Here is a 17,532-nt window from a genome sequence, read left to right as displayed (position 1 = left end):
ACTTCTGGCATCACTCATGGAAGAGGCTCTTTCTTAGCCCCCTATAGAAAACACTGTGGGCAGTCAGCAGACTTTTGGATGACACGTCTTGCCTGTGAATGCTGGTTTGCTGCCGTCCTCCAGCTGGCAGCCAGGGTAGAAAACTTTTTGTTTGATACAGCCCACAGACATCAGAAGACTGCATCAAGCCCAGCTCTTCCTCCCTCACGTCAGCTGCATCTGTTCAGAAAACCTTGCTCTCGAAGAAAATAAAAATCACTCTCTACTTTTAATTTCCAAAAATCAACCAATTGAAACAAAAGTGGTACAGCTATCTAGATTTATCATAGGTGATGAGGACTTTCCACAAATAGTCCCTGCTGATGATGAGATAGCAGCACTACTGATCTTCAACCCTCTGTAGAAGTGATAAAGAACCCTCAACTTTCTGGGTGAGAAACTTTAGCAATCCTGGCAATAACAGCTACCATTTACTTGGCACTAGCTATGTGCCACGCAGACTATAGCTTAGGAATAAATAATACAAGCTTTGGAATCAGACTGATTAAGACAAGAACCCAAACTGCCTTTCACCAGGTACATGACCTGGAGCAAGTTACTCAACCCCTTAAGATTCAAGAGTTAAGGCATCTTTACCTGTAAAATGGAAATAATAATAATAATAAGTCCTAACTCATAGTGTGACTTACAGAATCAGGTAAGATAATCCACTCGGCCAGGTGAGGTAGCATGTACCTGTAATCCCTGCACTTTGGGAGGCCAAGGCAGATAGATCACTTGAGGTCAGGAGTTTTCAACCAGCCTGGCCAGCACGGTGAAACCCCATCTCTACTAAAAATACAAAATTACCTGGGCATGGTGGCGTGTGCCCGTAATCCCAGCTACTCAGGAGGCTGATGTGGGAGAATCATTTGAACCCAGGAGGTGGAGGTTGCAGTGAGCTGAGATTGTACCACTGCACTCCAGCCTGGGCAACAGAGCGAGACTCCATCTCAAAAAAAAGATAATCCACTCAAAGGGATTACAGTAGTCACCATCCCTTCCTCTGTGGATACCATCACTACCCCCATTTTTACAAACAGAGACTGAGACAGGGAAGGTAAGTAATTTACCCAGATTAAGTGGTATGGCACTTTAAATGTCAGAGACTCTTTCATGTCTTTGCAGCTCTCCACAAGACGTTCTTCAGCATAGTGTCCTTTCCTATCCTGTTCCCATGGGGCCCTGCCCACTCAGCATCCAGCACCAGCTCAAGTGCTCCTTGACTCTCAAGCCTTCCTTGGCCCCACAGAGATCAGCATGACTCCATGGTGCCCATTCTTCCCCTCATCAAACTTCGTGACATTTATCTGTTTGCAAATCTGTCCCAACCAGATTGAGAGCTCTTGGACCATAACTACGAAATGCTCAGTCATGTTTGAATGCAAGAATGAAGCTGGCTCCTGACACCATCCCTCCTCACTGCCCACTGCCTTCAATTGCTAGGATCACCCCTCCCACTTACCCAGCTAGAATCTCCTTTACAACACCATCATTGCAAATGTTCATTTTGTCTGTTGGATACACTAAATGACAGAGAATTGACTACCACCCCAGACCACACATGACTGTGTGAGCAGCTTGCCTCTTAGAAATATCTTAAAATTAAGGAAAAATCAACTTCCCTGTAAAAATAAATCCAGTGCTGCAGCTGGGCGTGGTGGCTCACACCTGTAATCCCATCACTTTGGGAGGCCAAGGCAGGCAGATCACTTGAGGTCAGGAGTTTAAGACCAGCCTGGCCAACATGGTGAAACCCCATCTCTCCTAAAAATACAAAAATTAGCTGGGTGTGATGGCACACACTTGTAATCCCAGCTACTAGGGAGGCTGAGGTACTGAACCCAGGAGGCAGAGGTTGCAGTGAGCCGAGATTACATTACTGCACTCCAGCCTGAGCAACAAAGCAAGACTCCGTCTCAAAAACAAATAAGTAACAAACCCAGTGTTTTAAGCTGTATGCACTGGAGTCACATACACTCAGATGGAGAACCTCTAACACTTGTTGAGCACATGCTATTTGTCAGGCTCAAAGTGAAGAGCTTCATGTGCATCATCAACGCATTTCATCCTCACGGGACAACACTACCTATGACCCCACTTACCTGGTTGCAGTCATCTTCTCCCCCACCCAAAATACTGTGCTTCATTGCCTAAATATTTTAGCTCCAACACTGTTTCTGTCATAACTCCAAGTGATATTAATATCCACCTATAGGATATTCTAGTTCTCTGGCCTCACAGTTCTTTGACCTCCTCTACCCAGTGATTGCGACCATAGCCACTCACTCCCAGAGTCATATCTCTGATCTCCTTATTTCCCAAAAATACCTTCCATAATCTTGAGTTCAGGCATCCCATCTCCAGTTACCACTCCTGTCCATGCAGCTTGTTCCAACTAGTACCCCAACTCCAACAAGCGTCTGTGGCTAATTCTGCCACCTGTCACTATTCCTCACTTTCCTCATATTCTTACTTCCCTTCTCACACAGCTTAAATTCCATGCTCAAAATCATTAAAAGGAGTCCCCTGCCCCCTCTTGTCACACATGATTGGCTAAAACCCAATCCTGGTTAAATCCAGCTGGCAAACATGCAACTGAGCATGGCTAGAGAAAAAACTGCACAACAATGCTTACTGATTTCACTTCAAGTGCATGATCTCTAACTGCCAGGAGGACCTTAATGCTTCTCAGAAATCGTAGGCTACTTTTCCAGTCTATTCATATAGTGAATAGCGGCGTATACCCACTATTTGACTTCCTCCTTTCACTCTCACTCTCCTGTGATGAATTTGCTACTTATTCCTGGAGAAAACAAAGCTGCCAGATTAGAACTTCCTCACAGCCCCTAACACAGCCCACTTTATCTGCATATATGCCCATATGCCTCGTTACTATAGATGAACTGACTGTGTCCAACACTTGCAATAACCAACACTTGTCCACTAGATCCTACACATTACTGTTTACTTAAGAAAGTTGTTCTAGAAAACCTCTCTTTTTTTTTAACCATTAAGTATCCCTCTCTAAAAGATTACTCCCATCAGCATATAGACACGCTAGTGTTCTCCTATCTTAAAAAGCAAAAACAAAACACGTCTTATGAGTCAAGCAGCCACCACCTGACCCTGATCAGTCTTAGCATCGTTAACAGGAGACACCTACACAGTGTGTGCCTTCTGATGTGATGTGATATGAGGCACACTGCACCACCTAATTCTTTTTTTTTTTTTAAGAGACAAGGTCTCGCTTTGTCACCCAGGCTGGAGTGCAGTGGTGCAATCTCCTCTCCGCAACCTCCACCTCCCAGGTTTAAGCGATTCTTCCGCTCAGCCTCCTGAGTAGCTGGGATCACAGGCACGCACCACCACCCCTGGCTAACCACCTATGAAAACTTCTTGTCCAAAACATTTAATCTGCATATTATCAAGCCTTCACACAAATTCCAGTTTGTAGGAAACACAGAAGAAAGAAGAACAAGTTAAATAACAGCATAGGAAAATCATCAGACAAATCCAGAGGCAGGACTTCCTATGGGACGACTGAACTGGTTTCATTAACAAGTAAATGGGAATAAAAAAAAAAAAAAGCTTCACAGATATAATAATATGTAATATGTAGATCTTGCCTGAATCTTGGTTTCAAAAAAACCTTGGGGACCAATAGGGATATTTGAACATAGATTATTATATGATATTAAGAAATTATTGTTAATTTTGTTAGATATATAAAAGTATTGTGGTTATATTTTTTAAGTCCATGTAAAGTAGTAAGAGATGAAATATACTTTAAAAATCTACTTTAAAATCCTCCAGCCAAAATATAGATTCAGCAAATACGAAAAACCACAATGTCATTTTTTTATAGGTATTCAAATTAAGCTATGTAACGAAACTGATTTTCAAACTCCCTTCTTCTTAGACAATGATATTGTTTGGGAGCGGGAAGAGTTTTAAAGAGCTTGAAGAAAAAAGTTACGACTGATAATTGTTTCTGTTTTACTCAAGAAATTAACTAAAAAAATAGATGACTTTAGAAAAGTCACATATGGAGCCATTCATCGCATGAGTTCTAAATAAACTCCATTTCACTGCCCTGACCCTAAACCTCTTGACCTCATTTATCTTCCTTAAAATGCCTTGTTTCTGTTTCCTTTACAGTAAACTCCTTGAAAGACTGTCCGTAGTCTTGTTTGCCATGGCTATCTTTCCACTCTCACTTGAACCCACTCCAACCAGGCCTCCCCTATCTTCATGAACCTGATCTTGTCAGAGTCACAAGGATCTCTATGACCTCCAGGTTGCTAACCAAATGGTCAGTGCTCAGTCTTCATCTTACCCAACCCATCAGCAGTCCGTCACCTCCTCCTCCCTGATGCATACTCTTCACCTAGCTTCCAAACACTACATTTCTCCTGGTTTTCCCCCACCTTACCGGTAATGCCTTACTGGTCTCATTGCTGGCTCCTCGTCTTCTGCCCCACCTTTATGCACAGAAATGCCCTAGGGCTGCCCTTGTTCTACCTACACACACTCTCAGCTGCTTGCAAGCATCTTGTGGTCTGCTCTCCACCTACCCAGCCCACAGTCTGCACTCAATACCTGTTTGTTGAAGTGCACTGCGTGTGGAAAGTAGGTTCTCTCAGTGAGCTTCTACAGAAAGGAAGCCTTTGAAACACTTTGAGAAAAGAAGAGGCAACAAGAAGGGGGGCTGGAATGAAACATGGCACTCACTTCACTATGTACCCTCTTATCTATTATCTCTAGAGGGGAGGCAACAGTGTGGAACACAGTGATTCTCAGACAGAGAGCACATCCAAAGTATTAAAATCATGTGTCAAAATGTGGACTCCTGAATTCTGTCTCAATCCCTCCCATTCAGAATGGAGGGGGGGTGAGGGAACATTGAGGGGAGGTCAGAAATCTGCATTTAATAAGCACCCCAGGTAACTGATTCTCAGGCAGGTGATGAGAAACAGGTAGCTGAGGACAGTGCTACTGAAAGTGAGCTCTGGGGAGAAGTGCTAGGCTGAGAAAGCTTTTCAAGATACAAGATGAGAAAGTACAGAAATGGAGTGTAAGCAAGTCTTACAGTAATTTTAAAGAGTAATAGTATGCCTGCTAAATCAATACTTTTTAAAATGCAGCTTTTATTTCAAATGTCCTTTTTCCTCATTTCATTCTTCCAGAATGCATTTTTATTGTATTTTACAAAACTACTGGTGTGACAGAAAGTGGGAAAAAATTTTTGGTTCTTCACCACCAATAATTTGAGAAGCGCTGGCTTTGGAGAAACTGCTCACTCAGGCTCTATTCTCAAAAACCTAGATGGAAACCCTGGCTTTTATACTGTAAGTTATGTTAGGCCAGTTAGTCCATTTCTGTGAAACTTGTGTCTTCATCTGTGAAGGATAACAGTACTTAAAAGATTACCTCTGGAGGGCTATCTGACAATTTAATGACAGATTTTTATCACTTTAGTTTAGTTAGTAATTACTGAGCTTTTACTACGTGCTAAGTAATTGACAGGCAGTAAAGGTCCTGTAATTTGGTGAAGCTCATTTACTTCCTACAGCAACAATAGTGCCCAAGGCCAGGACTGTTATCACCATACGCTTCACAGAGTCCCCAGAGGAGCTTGCTCAGGCTGTCTGGCTCCAACACCCCAGCTCCTACCCACTGAGCTCTATCAAGTGAGAGTCAACATAAGTCAAAGCATTAATCGTTTTGTCAAAACATTTCTGACAAGTCACTATTTTACTCAAAAGCACAGCAAAGGTCGGAAGCGTGATATGCAACAAGAAACTGACTTGTAGCTCGTCAGTCTGAGAGAGTGAAAGGAAGGAAGCCATGAGAGGCGTGCAGTGTCTTCCAGGCTGTGACCGCCTGCAAATGTTTACTTATGGACAGGCCCACCTGCAGGGCTCATGGTGGGGAGGCGAGATCCTGCCCAGAGCAAAGCCCTGAAGATAAAGGGGCTTTCACTCCTGCCAAGGGTCTCTTACCGGAGATTACATCTTTTTCCAGCCAGGCAGCACTGATGGAGAAGATAATGAAGTCCTCAGAACATTTCCCTGAGTAAATTTCCCCAGAGGTTTTCTAAAAGTCTGGAGAACAGAACATTGCGGGGGGTGTTGTCCCCACCATGAGGTCAGGCAGCAGTCCCTGACCAGAGCCAACAGCTCAGAACTGATTAGGAGAGCTCTGAACTCCAGACTGACACAGCCATGGCAAAGGGAAATCATGAGCCATTTGCCACTGTCTGCAACATTGCACCCCACGCACAGACAGACAGACATATACTTGTAGAAAAATTTGCCTTCCTGGAGGTTACAGTGAGCCAAGATCGTGCCACTGCACTCCAGCCTGGTGACAGAGCAAGACTCTGGCTCAAAAAAAAGAAATATTTGCCTTCCTATTTGACAAGCACCTGGCAAAAAGTAGGTCTTTCATGTCCCATGAGTTCCCCTTCTATATAATACCCACTCCCCACTATGAGCCCAGCCCCAGCAGACATTTCTCATATGCTTACCATGCAGTCTGCACTCCACTTGGTAAATGAGCGTTGAGCAGAGGAGAGCGCAGAAAGGGCCTCTAAAGAGAACTGTAAAACACTGCACCCCTCCCCAGCTACATAGCCACCCACTCTTTCCTCCACACCCCTACACTACACCCCACCCCTGTGCTACAGAGAGTCAGAGAAAACAGCAAATGGGCCTGTCACCTCCTCAGAAAGAAGAACTGTCTCACCTCTGCCTAATCTTTACCACACAGCTTCCTTTTCTGCCTGGAGTAACTTAAAGCAAATGTCAGACTTCATACCAGTTTCCTGCTACCAGCTCTTTACAACTGGGAATCCAACAAAAAGTTAAGTCTACATGTTCTAAGACCTCCATTGCATACAATGAAATAACCACCCCTGGAAGAATTGAGAACGCAGACCCTCAAATTCTCTATACTATGAGACACACGCACACAGACACAGACACACACACACAAACACACACATATACACACACCAGGTTCTTCCACAGAATATATGAATATATATAATAATTAAATATGACCACAATGCCATTATCACCTAATCTCCAATTCGCTTTTAAATTTTTACGAATTCTCTCAATAATGTCTTTTACACTAACCTGTTCAAAAAAGGATCCAGTCAAGGACGGCACAGTTTGTTTGGATGATATGCCATTTTCAATTCTTTCTCATCTGTAATAGTTCCTCGCTCCCTTACGTTTTCTTTCCCATGGCATATATATGTTGAGAAAACTGTCATCTCTCCTGTGGAATGGCTTGTGTTCTGAGCCTGGCTCATGACTTCTTCATGCTGGTGTTCGATGCTCTCCACTTTGCTCTGCATTTCCTTAAACTGAGTGTTAGATTTCAAGGCTTGTTGAGATTTGATGGTTTCTAATTCAATGTTTCTCCCAGGTTTTTTTTTTAATATATACATATATGCAATATATATAAAACATGCATATATAGAAAACATATGTTTACATAGAAAAATACGTATATATAAAAACATATGTTTATGTAGAAAACATGTTTATATAGAAAACATATATATGTATATATAGAAAACATATATACATGTATATACAGAAAACATATATATATACCCAAAAGGATCTAAGTCTTGGTGATCTAAGGGAGTTGGAGGTGAGGAAATGAACAGGGAAGGCTGAGTTCTACTTTGTGGGGGCCCCAGGGCCTGTGAGAAAACCTACACCAATACTCATATGATAGGTTCATTCATTCAGCAAATGCCGATTGCCTACTGTGAACCAGACTGCAGATACAGCAGTAGAGAAACTAGCCAGAAATCCCTAACTCCTCCAGCACTCACCCTCTAGTAAGGATAAATAAAGGAGGCAAACAACATAAATTACGTGGTGCTTCGCAAGGAGATAACTGATATGTAGACAAAGCAGGGAAGAGGGGTAGGGACAGCTTGGGGTGCGTGAGGTGGAGATTTAAATCAGATGGCCAGAGAAAGCCCCACTGAGAAGACATTTGAGCAAGAGTTGGAAGGAGATGTAAAACAAAAACAAAATCCTGGGCCAAGCGCGGTGACTCACGCTTATAATCCCAGCAGTTTGGGAGGCAGAGGCAGATGGATCATCTGAGGTCGGGAGTTCGAGACCATCCTGACCAACATAGAGAAACTCCATCTCTACTAAAAATACAAAATTAGCCAGGTGTGGTGGCGGGCACCTATAATCCCAGCTACTTGGGAGGCTGAGGCAGGAGAATCTCTTGAACCCGGGAGGCGGAGGTTGCAGTGAGCCGAGATCGCATCATTGCACTCCAGCCTGGGCAACAAGAGCAAAGCTCCATCTCAAAAAAATAAAATAAAATAAAATAAAATCCTAAGTCCCCCACCAACCAAGTGAATGGACTCCTATTCGGCCACAGGTGACCCCAAGAAACCTGGAAAATGGAATTCCCAGCCATGATCGAAGAGAGGTTACACCCTCATCATACCCGTCCCTTTTGGGTTTTAGGCATCACTGACCAGTATTAAAGTTAAAATAGAGATCATAAGACTGACAAAACAGACCTTTTGTGGCAAGAAAATACAAAACTATACACAATACTTGAGGCCATGAAAGCCCACGATTAAGTCATACCCTATAAACAGTAAAGTCTCGTTAAATGGGGGTTTTTAATTAACCCAGTACACTGCAGCTTAATTTCCAACCTGACTCTGGTATAGTATCACATGACAGATCACTGACTCTGAAGGAAATTAAAATATTTTACCCCAAAATACATTTTTTTGACATACTTGGGAATGGCTGCCACAGAACCTGCAGACTGCAAAGCCATCTTTGGTGAGGGAAGCCTGCATCTCTAGAGAATCTATATTAATGCCTTCCCCTGCTAGGCCTTTCCCAGATCTAGGAGAAATTACCTGAGCATCAGACAACTAAAGGTCTGAGAAGAGACAATCACTGTCTATGCACCTGAGGGCTGCTGTCTATGAGGCTTCAACCACCCAACCAAGGGCCTTGGCCCCCACAGCCTCCCTATCTTAACTCAGATATTTCTTCCTACAGACTTCAAGTCAGTAGACAATAGCTTAACTCTCTCAGCTACTGCCAGATAAAGAGTCCCTAAAATGCACCTATGACTTGAAAGGTGCCCTCAGCCCCCGCCAAACCCTCAACCCCAAACTCCTGTGTAGGGAAAAACTCTCTCTAACCATCTTTCCTGTTCTCGCACCACAAAATCAACACAGAAGATGACTTACATGAGCATATGTATGGGAGTTCTTTCCCCCACACACCAAGCAGCAACACCAGCTTGGTGTCCTCGAATTCAGTTCCGATACTATCTACCTGGAAATAGTGTCAGATACCACAGATTGAGGGCTTAGGGTCTAAGACAGCCCCTGTTCCACCAGTCAAAAGTCCAGGCCTCCAGAACTTCTTTTTTTTGAGACGGAGTTTCGCTCTTGTTACCCAGGCTGGAGTGCAATGGCGTGATCTCGGCTCACCGCAACCTCCGCCTCCTGGGTTCAGGCAATTCTCCTGCCTCAGCCTCCCGAGTAGCTGGGATTACAGGCACGCGCCACCGTGCCCAGCTAATTTTTTGTATTTTTAGTAGAGACGGGGTTTCACCATGTTGACCAGGATGGTCTCGATCTCTTGACCTCGTGATCCACCTGCCTGGGCCTCCCAAAGTGCTGGGATTACAGGCTTGAGCCACCGCACCCGGCCAGGCCTCCAGAACTTCTAACCAACCAGCTTCAGTTGGGGTCCCCCCCCACGTGGGTTCAATTAATTTGCTGGAGCAGCTCCTAGAACTCAGAGAAATACCTACTTACATTTACTGGTTTATGATGAAGGATGCTGCAGAGAATACAGAAGAAGAGATGCGTAGAGCAAGGCAAGGGGGAAGGGAGGCAGAGCTTCCGTGCCCGCCCTGGTTACGCAACCCTCCAGGAACCTCCTCCGGTTCAGCTATCCGAAAGCTCCCCGAACCCTGTCCTCTTGGGTTTTTATAGAAGCTTCTTGACGTCAGCACTCCTTCCCCCAGGCTATAGGGTGGCGGCCTCTCATTGGAAGGTTTCTTTTTTTTTTTTTAACAGAGTCTCGCTCTGTTGCCCAGGTTGGAATGCATTGACTCAATCTTGTTCACTGCAACCTCAGCCTCCCGGGTTCAACCAATTCTTCCTGCCTCGGCCTCCGAGTAGCTGGGATTGCAAGTGCCCACCATCACACCCAGATAATTTTTCCATTTTTAGTAGAGACAGGCTTTCACCGTGTCGGTCAGGCTGGTCTTGAACTTCTGACTTCAGGTGATCCACCCACCTCGGCCTCCCAAACTGCTGGGATTACAAGCATGAGCTACTGCGCCCAGCCTCATGGGAAGTTCTTAAGGCCCACAGTCAGGCCAGGAAACATTAGAATCATGCCTTGGGACAAGTGAAAGGAAGGCAGGAGAGAGACCATTTCTTGAGGCCTGCTCTACAAGCCTAAAAACCCCAACATTATAGCAAGACTATAGCACGGGGAAGGGGGTTATGACCCAGGAACCATGTATGAAAACCAATACATATTATCACAATACCACACTCCTTCCCCCACCTTCAGAGGTCTCATATGATTTTAGCAGAACTAACAGTTACCTTCCCTGTATTGATTTCCATCTTTGCCTGTAATGCCTGTCTCCCTAAAATGTATAAAACCACACAGGGACCTGACCACCTCAGCACCACTTACTCAAGGCTTCTTGGGCTTGTGCTTTCTGTAGGCTACAGTAACTCATTATGGCCTCAGGATAAACTTCTCTAAAATATTTTACAGATTTTTGGCTTTTCTGTTAACGGAGATGAGGGAGACAACCATGCAGATTTCTGAGAAAAGAGGGTTGCAGGCAGAGGGAACAGCAAGATACCTACACGGGGCAGCCAGATCACGTGGGGCCTTACACAGTGTCGGAATTTTAACTTTCATCTGAGCAAGACTTGGCTGACATATGTTTGAAAAGCATCGCGAACGCTGCCCTGAGAATCAACTGTGATAAGCAGCAGGTCTTGAACGGTGAAAAGAAGAAGACGTTTGCAATAATGCAGGTGAGAATGGCGCAGGATCCCAGTCCTGAGCTCTCACCCGGTGCTAACATCTTACAGCTGGTACCAGATTTAATCCTTACCACCACCCTGTGTGGTAGGGTATTAACAATCCCCTTTTTTAAACAAAGAAATGGAAACTTGGGGAGTTTAAGTCATTTGCTCAAGATGTCACTGTAAATGGTCAAACCAGGGTGTGACCAGATTATTCTAACCGACAAATGGGTTGTGCCTTTCATCCTATGTCCCCCTACTCAGGCCTTTCCAAGGGCTACTGCAAACCTCTCTGCTTTACCACATCAACTACAGTTGCTAATCATTATATTGACCTTCTGGTGATACCTATTTACTCTGCCCTGATCTTCATCTCCTTAATCTTCAATGTGCAAACCTCACCCTCATCTGGACCTTAGAACCCAAACTTTCTGCTCTTGACACCCTGTTGCCCCCAGAGGGCACCTCCACTAGCCATAGTGCCTCCGAGAGGGGCTCTATGTGTCCTGGCCACCAGAAACCCTCTCTCATTTCTCTAAGAGGTTGGGTTCTTAATGTGTGTCACCTGATCTGCCACTTGATGCTCTGACTGCTTTCTCTTTCCTCATATCAGGGATAGCTGACTGCCCATCAAAAGTTTGCTCCTGAGCCGGGCGCGGTGGCTCAAGCCTGTAATCCCAGCACTTTGGGAGGCCGAGGCGGGTGGATCACGAGGTCAAGAGATCAAGACCATCCTGGTCAACATGGTGAAACCCCGTCTCTACTAAAAATACAAAAAATTAGCTGGGCAGGGTGGCCCGTGCCTGTAATCCCAGCTACTCAGGAGGCTGAGGCAGGAGAATTGCCTGAACCCAGGAGGCAGAGGTTGCAGTGAGCCAAGATCGTGCCATTGCACTCCAGCCTGGGTAACAAAAGCGAAACTCAGTCTCAAAAAAAAAAAAGTTTGCTCCTTCTGCCATATAGAGTCATTGCTATAAATTACTGCCCAGAGAGGGACTGCATTTTACACATACACAAACACACACAGCATGTAGACGGATCATTTTACTAGTTACTGGCAAAGAAATGTGAGCAAAAACAACATCTATCACTTCTGGGCCAAGACAGTTAAGAGTTTATTTGCTCTAGCAGCCAGCATTGCCCTGTAGAGCTACTCACCTGATACTTTCTGAATATTCATTTCTACGGTCCAAAAACATATTAGAATGTTCAGCTATAGATTTTTCATATCTCCTCATCCCAGAATTTCACAAGCCCAGTGAAATAACAGATGCACACCCTGATTTAATCAAGGCCAAGAGCTCCTAAGTTCTTCCACATCAAATAATACCGCTAGTATTTTTCCCCCTACATGATTCCAAGATTTTGAAAGATGTTGTCAACTAACTTTAATTTAAAATTTGGGTTCTTGTTTGTTATCAAATGAACACAGACACCCTTGCCAACCAGCGGTTCTGAAGGGCATGAGATTGCCATGCCATGACTACCACGGTCAGTTGATAAAATTTAGCAGAAAACAAAGAAACTTGATTTTCCTGGCTACACAGGTTTGCTGTGGTGAACATGCTTCTCCCATCTGGCTTTTTGAGATACTCAGGTGTCTGGTGGGACCCTGGAGACCCTGGACAAGGGACTCTGGTTTGTGTAGCCTACTCCAATACAATCAAAATTTTTTGATTACAGCCATAGACACAATTCTTGTTTAGCATACCCCCTGTGGCGGCTAATACTGAGTGTCAACTTGATTGGATCGAAGGATGCAAAGTATTGATCCTGGGTGTGTCTGTGAGGGTGTCACCAAAGGAGATTAACATTTGAGTCAGTGAGCTGGGAAAGGTAGACCTTCCCTTAATCTGGGTGGGCACCATCTAATCAGCTGCTAGTGCAGCCAGAATAAAAAAGCAGGCAGCCAGGCACGGTGGCTCACGCCTGTAATCCCAGCACTTTGGGAGGCTGAGGCGGGTGGATCACAAGGTCAAGAGATCAAGACCATCCTGGTCAACATGGTGAAACCCCATCTCTACTAAACATACAAAAATTAGCTTGGCATGGTGGCGCGCGCCTGTTGTCCCAGCTACTCGGGAGGCTGAGGCAGGAGAATTGCTTGAACCCAGGAGGCGGAGGTTGCAATGAGCTGAGATCGCGCCATTGCACTCCAGTCTGGGTAAAAAGAGCAAGAGCGAAACTCCGTCTCAAAAAAAAAAAAAAAAAGCAGGCAGAAGAATGTGAAAAAACTGGACTCGCTTAGCCTCCCTGCTTACATCTTTCTCCCATGCTGGGTGCTTCCTGCCCTTGAGCATCAGACTCCAAGTTCTTCAGCTTTGGGACGTGGACTGGCTTCCCTGCTTCTTAGCCTGTAGATGGACTATTGTGGGGCCGCACCTAGTGATCACGTGAGTCAATACTCCTTAATAAACTCCCCTTATATATACGTCTATCATGTTAGTTCTGTCCCTCTAAAGGACTCTGAGTAATTCACCTCCCAAAGAAACAGGTTCTACAGGTTGGCTAGACACAGACGGGTGCTTAGGAAAACTACCGCCAACAGCCCCCAACTAGGCAAAATTAAGGCATTCTGTTTCTCCAGAAGAATCTGGTTGCAACTGTTTAGAAATCAGGAGAAAAGCAGTGTAAAACCACAACTTTCCTGGACTGCTGGATCAAACAGATACCAGCCTGCCTCTCCATCTCAGCACTCACCAGGCAAAGGCAGGGCAGCGGTTACTTTAGAAATCTGCCTTCCCCAAGACCCAGCAGCAGAGCTGTCAAAGATCAGCAGGAATCAGGCTGCCCGGAATTCTGACATGCTAAATTGCAAAGGAGAACCAAATGGCAATACAACGGGAGGGAAGGATTTCTACTGAAATGCCACAGATTAAGGATTTTCTCTGAAATCCTACTAACGTGGGTCTGACAACCTTTTCAGACTCCATTTTAACTGTGTCTTTAGTGAGAACGATGTCTACTCATGTCTTCTTAAACATCATTTCCTCAAGGAATTCCAGAGCTGGGGATGGTGCCAGGCAGCCGTTCTTCCCATCCATGGCCATCGCAGTTTTCGTTTTACCAATCTCAGCAGGAGGAAGTCTGGGCCAGTGTTCCTGGACATTTTCTAATTGCCAGAATCACTGAAGTGCAACTACCTCTCCTTAAAGTCACCAGGGCAACAACTGTTTAACTCTCTCATCATAACAAACTGTTATTTTTGCTAGAACCAGTCCAAGGCCAAGTGGGCCCCCTGCAAAGACAAAGGGGAAGGGAACGTGGAGGAGAAAAAGCTGTTCCAGTCTATGCTGAGAGCTTCAAGGCCCTTCGTGAAACCCTCCCCAGCCTCTCATCCCTAATCTCATAGCCATAAAGATTGAGTAGTATAGGTGAAGGAATCCACTTAGAACATCGTTGCTCTACCTTGCCTGAGCATGATATCACCTGGGAAGCATTTTCAAAATACAGATGCCTGATATTATCCTCAGCAGCTTCTGAGTTAATTGATCTAGACCAATAAACGAAAGAGTTTTGAAGAATGTGAAAGTTCACAAGAGGGTGGCCTTGGGCAGAATGAGAGTGAGACCAGGCCTTTCCCGGGAAGGGAGGGGCAGCACCAGTTCAGCCTAGAGTAGACACAACGCATGGCTCAAGCATTGAAATCTCCAGTTAACCCAGACTTCTCCACACCTAGGAAGTCTGCTGCCCAGTAACAGCCCATAGTTACTGAGGAAATGGCAGGGCCACTCCCTCAATCCAGGCCCCCAGGAATTTCAGGCTACACTGCTGTCATCAACTGTGTCCTGCTGGACTCAAAGGGGATCACCTCCTCTGCAGAATTCACATTGATTAGTAGGCCAAGGTGAGTGAGCACTGCTGGAAAAGAGCTCATAGCCCTCGCGTTGAGGTAGGCCTTTCACTTCTCCCTCCTCCCCACATGATGAGCTGGTCCTATCTTTGGTCACTAAATGAAGAGGCAGCAACATGGCTGCAAAGCAAGCTCTTGGGCAAAGGGACTGCTACACTCCAAGCAATCCCAGCAAAGGCCAGAACTCAGTTTTGACTTTGGCCCATGTCTTTGCCTCCTGGGAGGCAGGGGTTAGTTTTCTGGAACATTTGCTTCCCTCCTCACCACACATGAAGAACATTTTATATCTGTGCTTTCTGGGGGCTTAATGGAGCATGTTGACCAATTTTGGGCATTTTTCTCTAGGGGGCAGATCCACAAAAGTCATCACTCAATGGTTCATCTCAAACCCAAACTGCCTCCCTGCATTACTCTTTTCCTTCACTGTAGGGCCCCAAAGGCAGCCTCAGCTCCAGCCCATGTCCCTGGAGGAAGCTTCTCAGACTCTTCAGTGACAAGTCCTCTACCACTGTAGATTGCTACTCACACCCTTAACATGCTCACACACTCTCCTGCACTCCTGCACGCTTCTGCAGGTCCTGCGTGTGGGAATCTTATTTTCCCAATCAGAAAGGTAAGATTAAAACCCTTTTCTGTCTCCTTTTTAGCACTGCCAAGCACAGGAGATGCAAGTGGCGCTTGATGAACAGAATGTCTGGCTGGCATCCACTGCAGGGGCTGTGGTGTGTGCTGGGGTGGAAGATGGTTAGTTTGTAAACAAGAAAATGGTTTTAGAGAGGAAATAAAATCATCGACAAACATGAATCACCCACTGGGTCTGTGACTCCATGTAGAAAGAAAGGAAGGGAGGAAAGTGAGTGTGACTGCCTCCTGGGGGTTCACACGTGCCAGGCACTGTGCCAGCTCTGGACATCCAACAGTTCATTCAATCTCACCACAGTCCTCCAAGGCCAGCACCATGTTATCCTTTCCATCTCAGATAAGAAAGCCGAATCTCAAAGATGTGAAAGGACTTTTGCTAGTAAACAGCAGGGCCAAAGTTTGAATCCAGAACTGTCTGAATCCAAGATTTTTTGGTTTTTTCCTGAGACAAGTTGTCACTCTGTCACTCTGTCACTCACTGGAGTGCAGTGGCTCAATTACAGCTCATTGCCGCCTCGACCTCCCAGGCTCAATCGATCGTCCAACTTCAGCCTCCCAAGTAGCTGGGAACTCCAGGCACGCACCATCACACCCAGATAATTTTTGTATTTTCTGTAGAAACATGGTTTCGCCACATTGCCCAGGCTGGTCTTGAACTGCTGGGCTCAAGCAGTCTGCCCACTTCAGCCTCCCAAAGTGCTGGGATTACAGGCATGAGCCGCTGCACCCAGGAAAAACTGCACTCTCAAGGCCTGTACTGAGATAATCATCTTGTTTGACCTGTGACTCTTTCAGCCACAGCCATGCCCACCTAACCCTGGAAGCAAAGGATTTCAGTGAACAAGGAAGATCCCAAGCCCAGAGCACACTTAGGATGCTGGACAGTTTGCATTTTATCTCATTGAATCCTCCAGCAGCCCTGGATCATTGCTAATATTACAGTTGACCCTTGGCATTTATAGAATCAACATTTGGGATTTTTACTTTTTAAAGCAACTCTAAAGATCCTAGACATAAAACAGCCTGAGTCTGCTGAGGAGTAATTACGAAGTGTGTGCAGTAAGAAGCTGACAAAGGCCAGTCCCTTCTTATGTAAGAGAGCTCACACTCAGGCTGGAACCCACTGTGCAGGGGACGCTGTACCCTCCATGTATTAGGAAGTGACAGAAATAACTGTTGGCTTGTGAATTATAGTTCCCAGAGAAACAAAAGTGCTAGTCCATGTTAAGGAGCATTCACACTCAGTGATGAATTTCTTTTAACAGATTTGGAAATTCCTACTGCCTTTTATTTATGGAAACAATAAGGAAGAGAAATCACTTGGATTTTCAGCTTGGCTGGATGGCACTTACGGTATAAGGGGGAATTATGTGCCCGGTGGTGCATGCATGATTTTGTCATCTGTCGAGCAAGAACAAAATGCTTCCTCTTAGGCTACTGTAAACAATAAATGAGATCCTGGCCACGATGACCATAAGAATGTTGATCTGAGAATTGGCAAAGTCCTCAGGAAAAATCACTCGTGAATATCAACATTCTGACACACTGTGTCAACATTTTATAGATGAAGGAACCACAGCTGGGAGAGGCCGGATGAACTGCCCAGGAATCTATGGCTGTCGTGCCAGTGCACTTCCTGCCCCACAACCCGAGAGCAAGTCCTCCAAACAGCTCCAACTCCTGCATGCTGACCAAGCACAGAATGTGACTTTGGAAGATGGACACGGAAGAGGGAGATCCAAAGAAGGAAGAGAGCTGCCTCTGGGCTGCCCCGACTCCCCACAGCCCACCCCAGTGCTGGCCTGGGAAACGCAGAGCCTTTGGCAAGTGAGGCAGGCAAGTGAACTTGCCTGTTTTGACCACATCGTCCAGGTCAATCAATTCAATCAAGAGGCTGGTAACTGGGAGCTCAGAA

At 45.4% G+C, this 17,532-nt stretch overlaps 1 protein-coding gene across 38 annotated transcripts in view; it reads right to left on the bottom strand.

Annotated features, from left to right (window-relative positions):
- ST6GAL1 (ST6 beta-galactoside alpha-2,6-sialyltransferase 1) overlaps positions 1-17,532 on the bottom strand; it is a 156,567-nt gene that overhangs the window by 48,769 nt on the left and 90,266 nt on the right. Inside the window, exon 1 of one of the 38 annotated variants that reach the window (XM_008981364.5) lies at positions 9,881-10,031. The exons of 36 other annotated variants lie outside the window; for them this stretch is intronic. The gene's annotated coding sequence lies outside the window, so the exon portion shown is untranslated. Of the gene's footprint in view, positions 1-6,571; positions 6,646-9,880; positions 10,032-17,532 lie in introns of those variants that run through there. One more of the 38 variants, XM_008981365.5, reaches the window with a different exon arrangement.

This window comes from Callithrix jacchus, chromosome 15 (genome assembly GCF_049354715.1).
Source record: "Callithrix jacchus isolate 240 chromosome 15, calJac240_pri, whole genome shotgun sequence".
In the NCBI taxonomy this organism is placed as follows: domain Eukaryota; kingdom Metazoa; phylum Chordata; class Mammalia; order Primates; family Cebidae; genus Callithrix; species Callithrix jacchus.
Note: the sequence above shows the minus strand (reverse complement) of the source record. Positions and strands in the feature narration are given on the sequence as shown.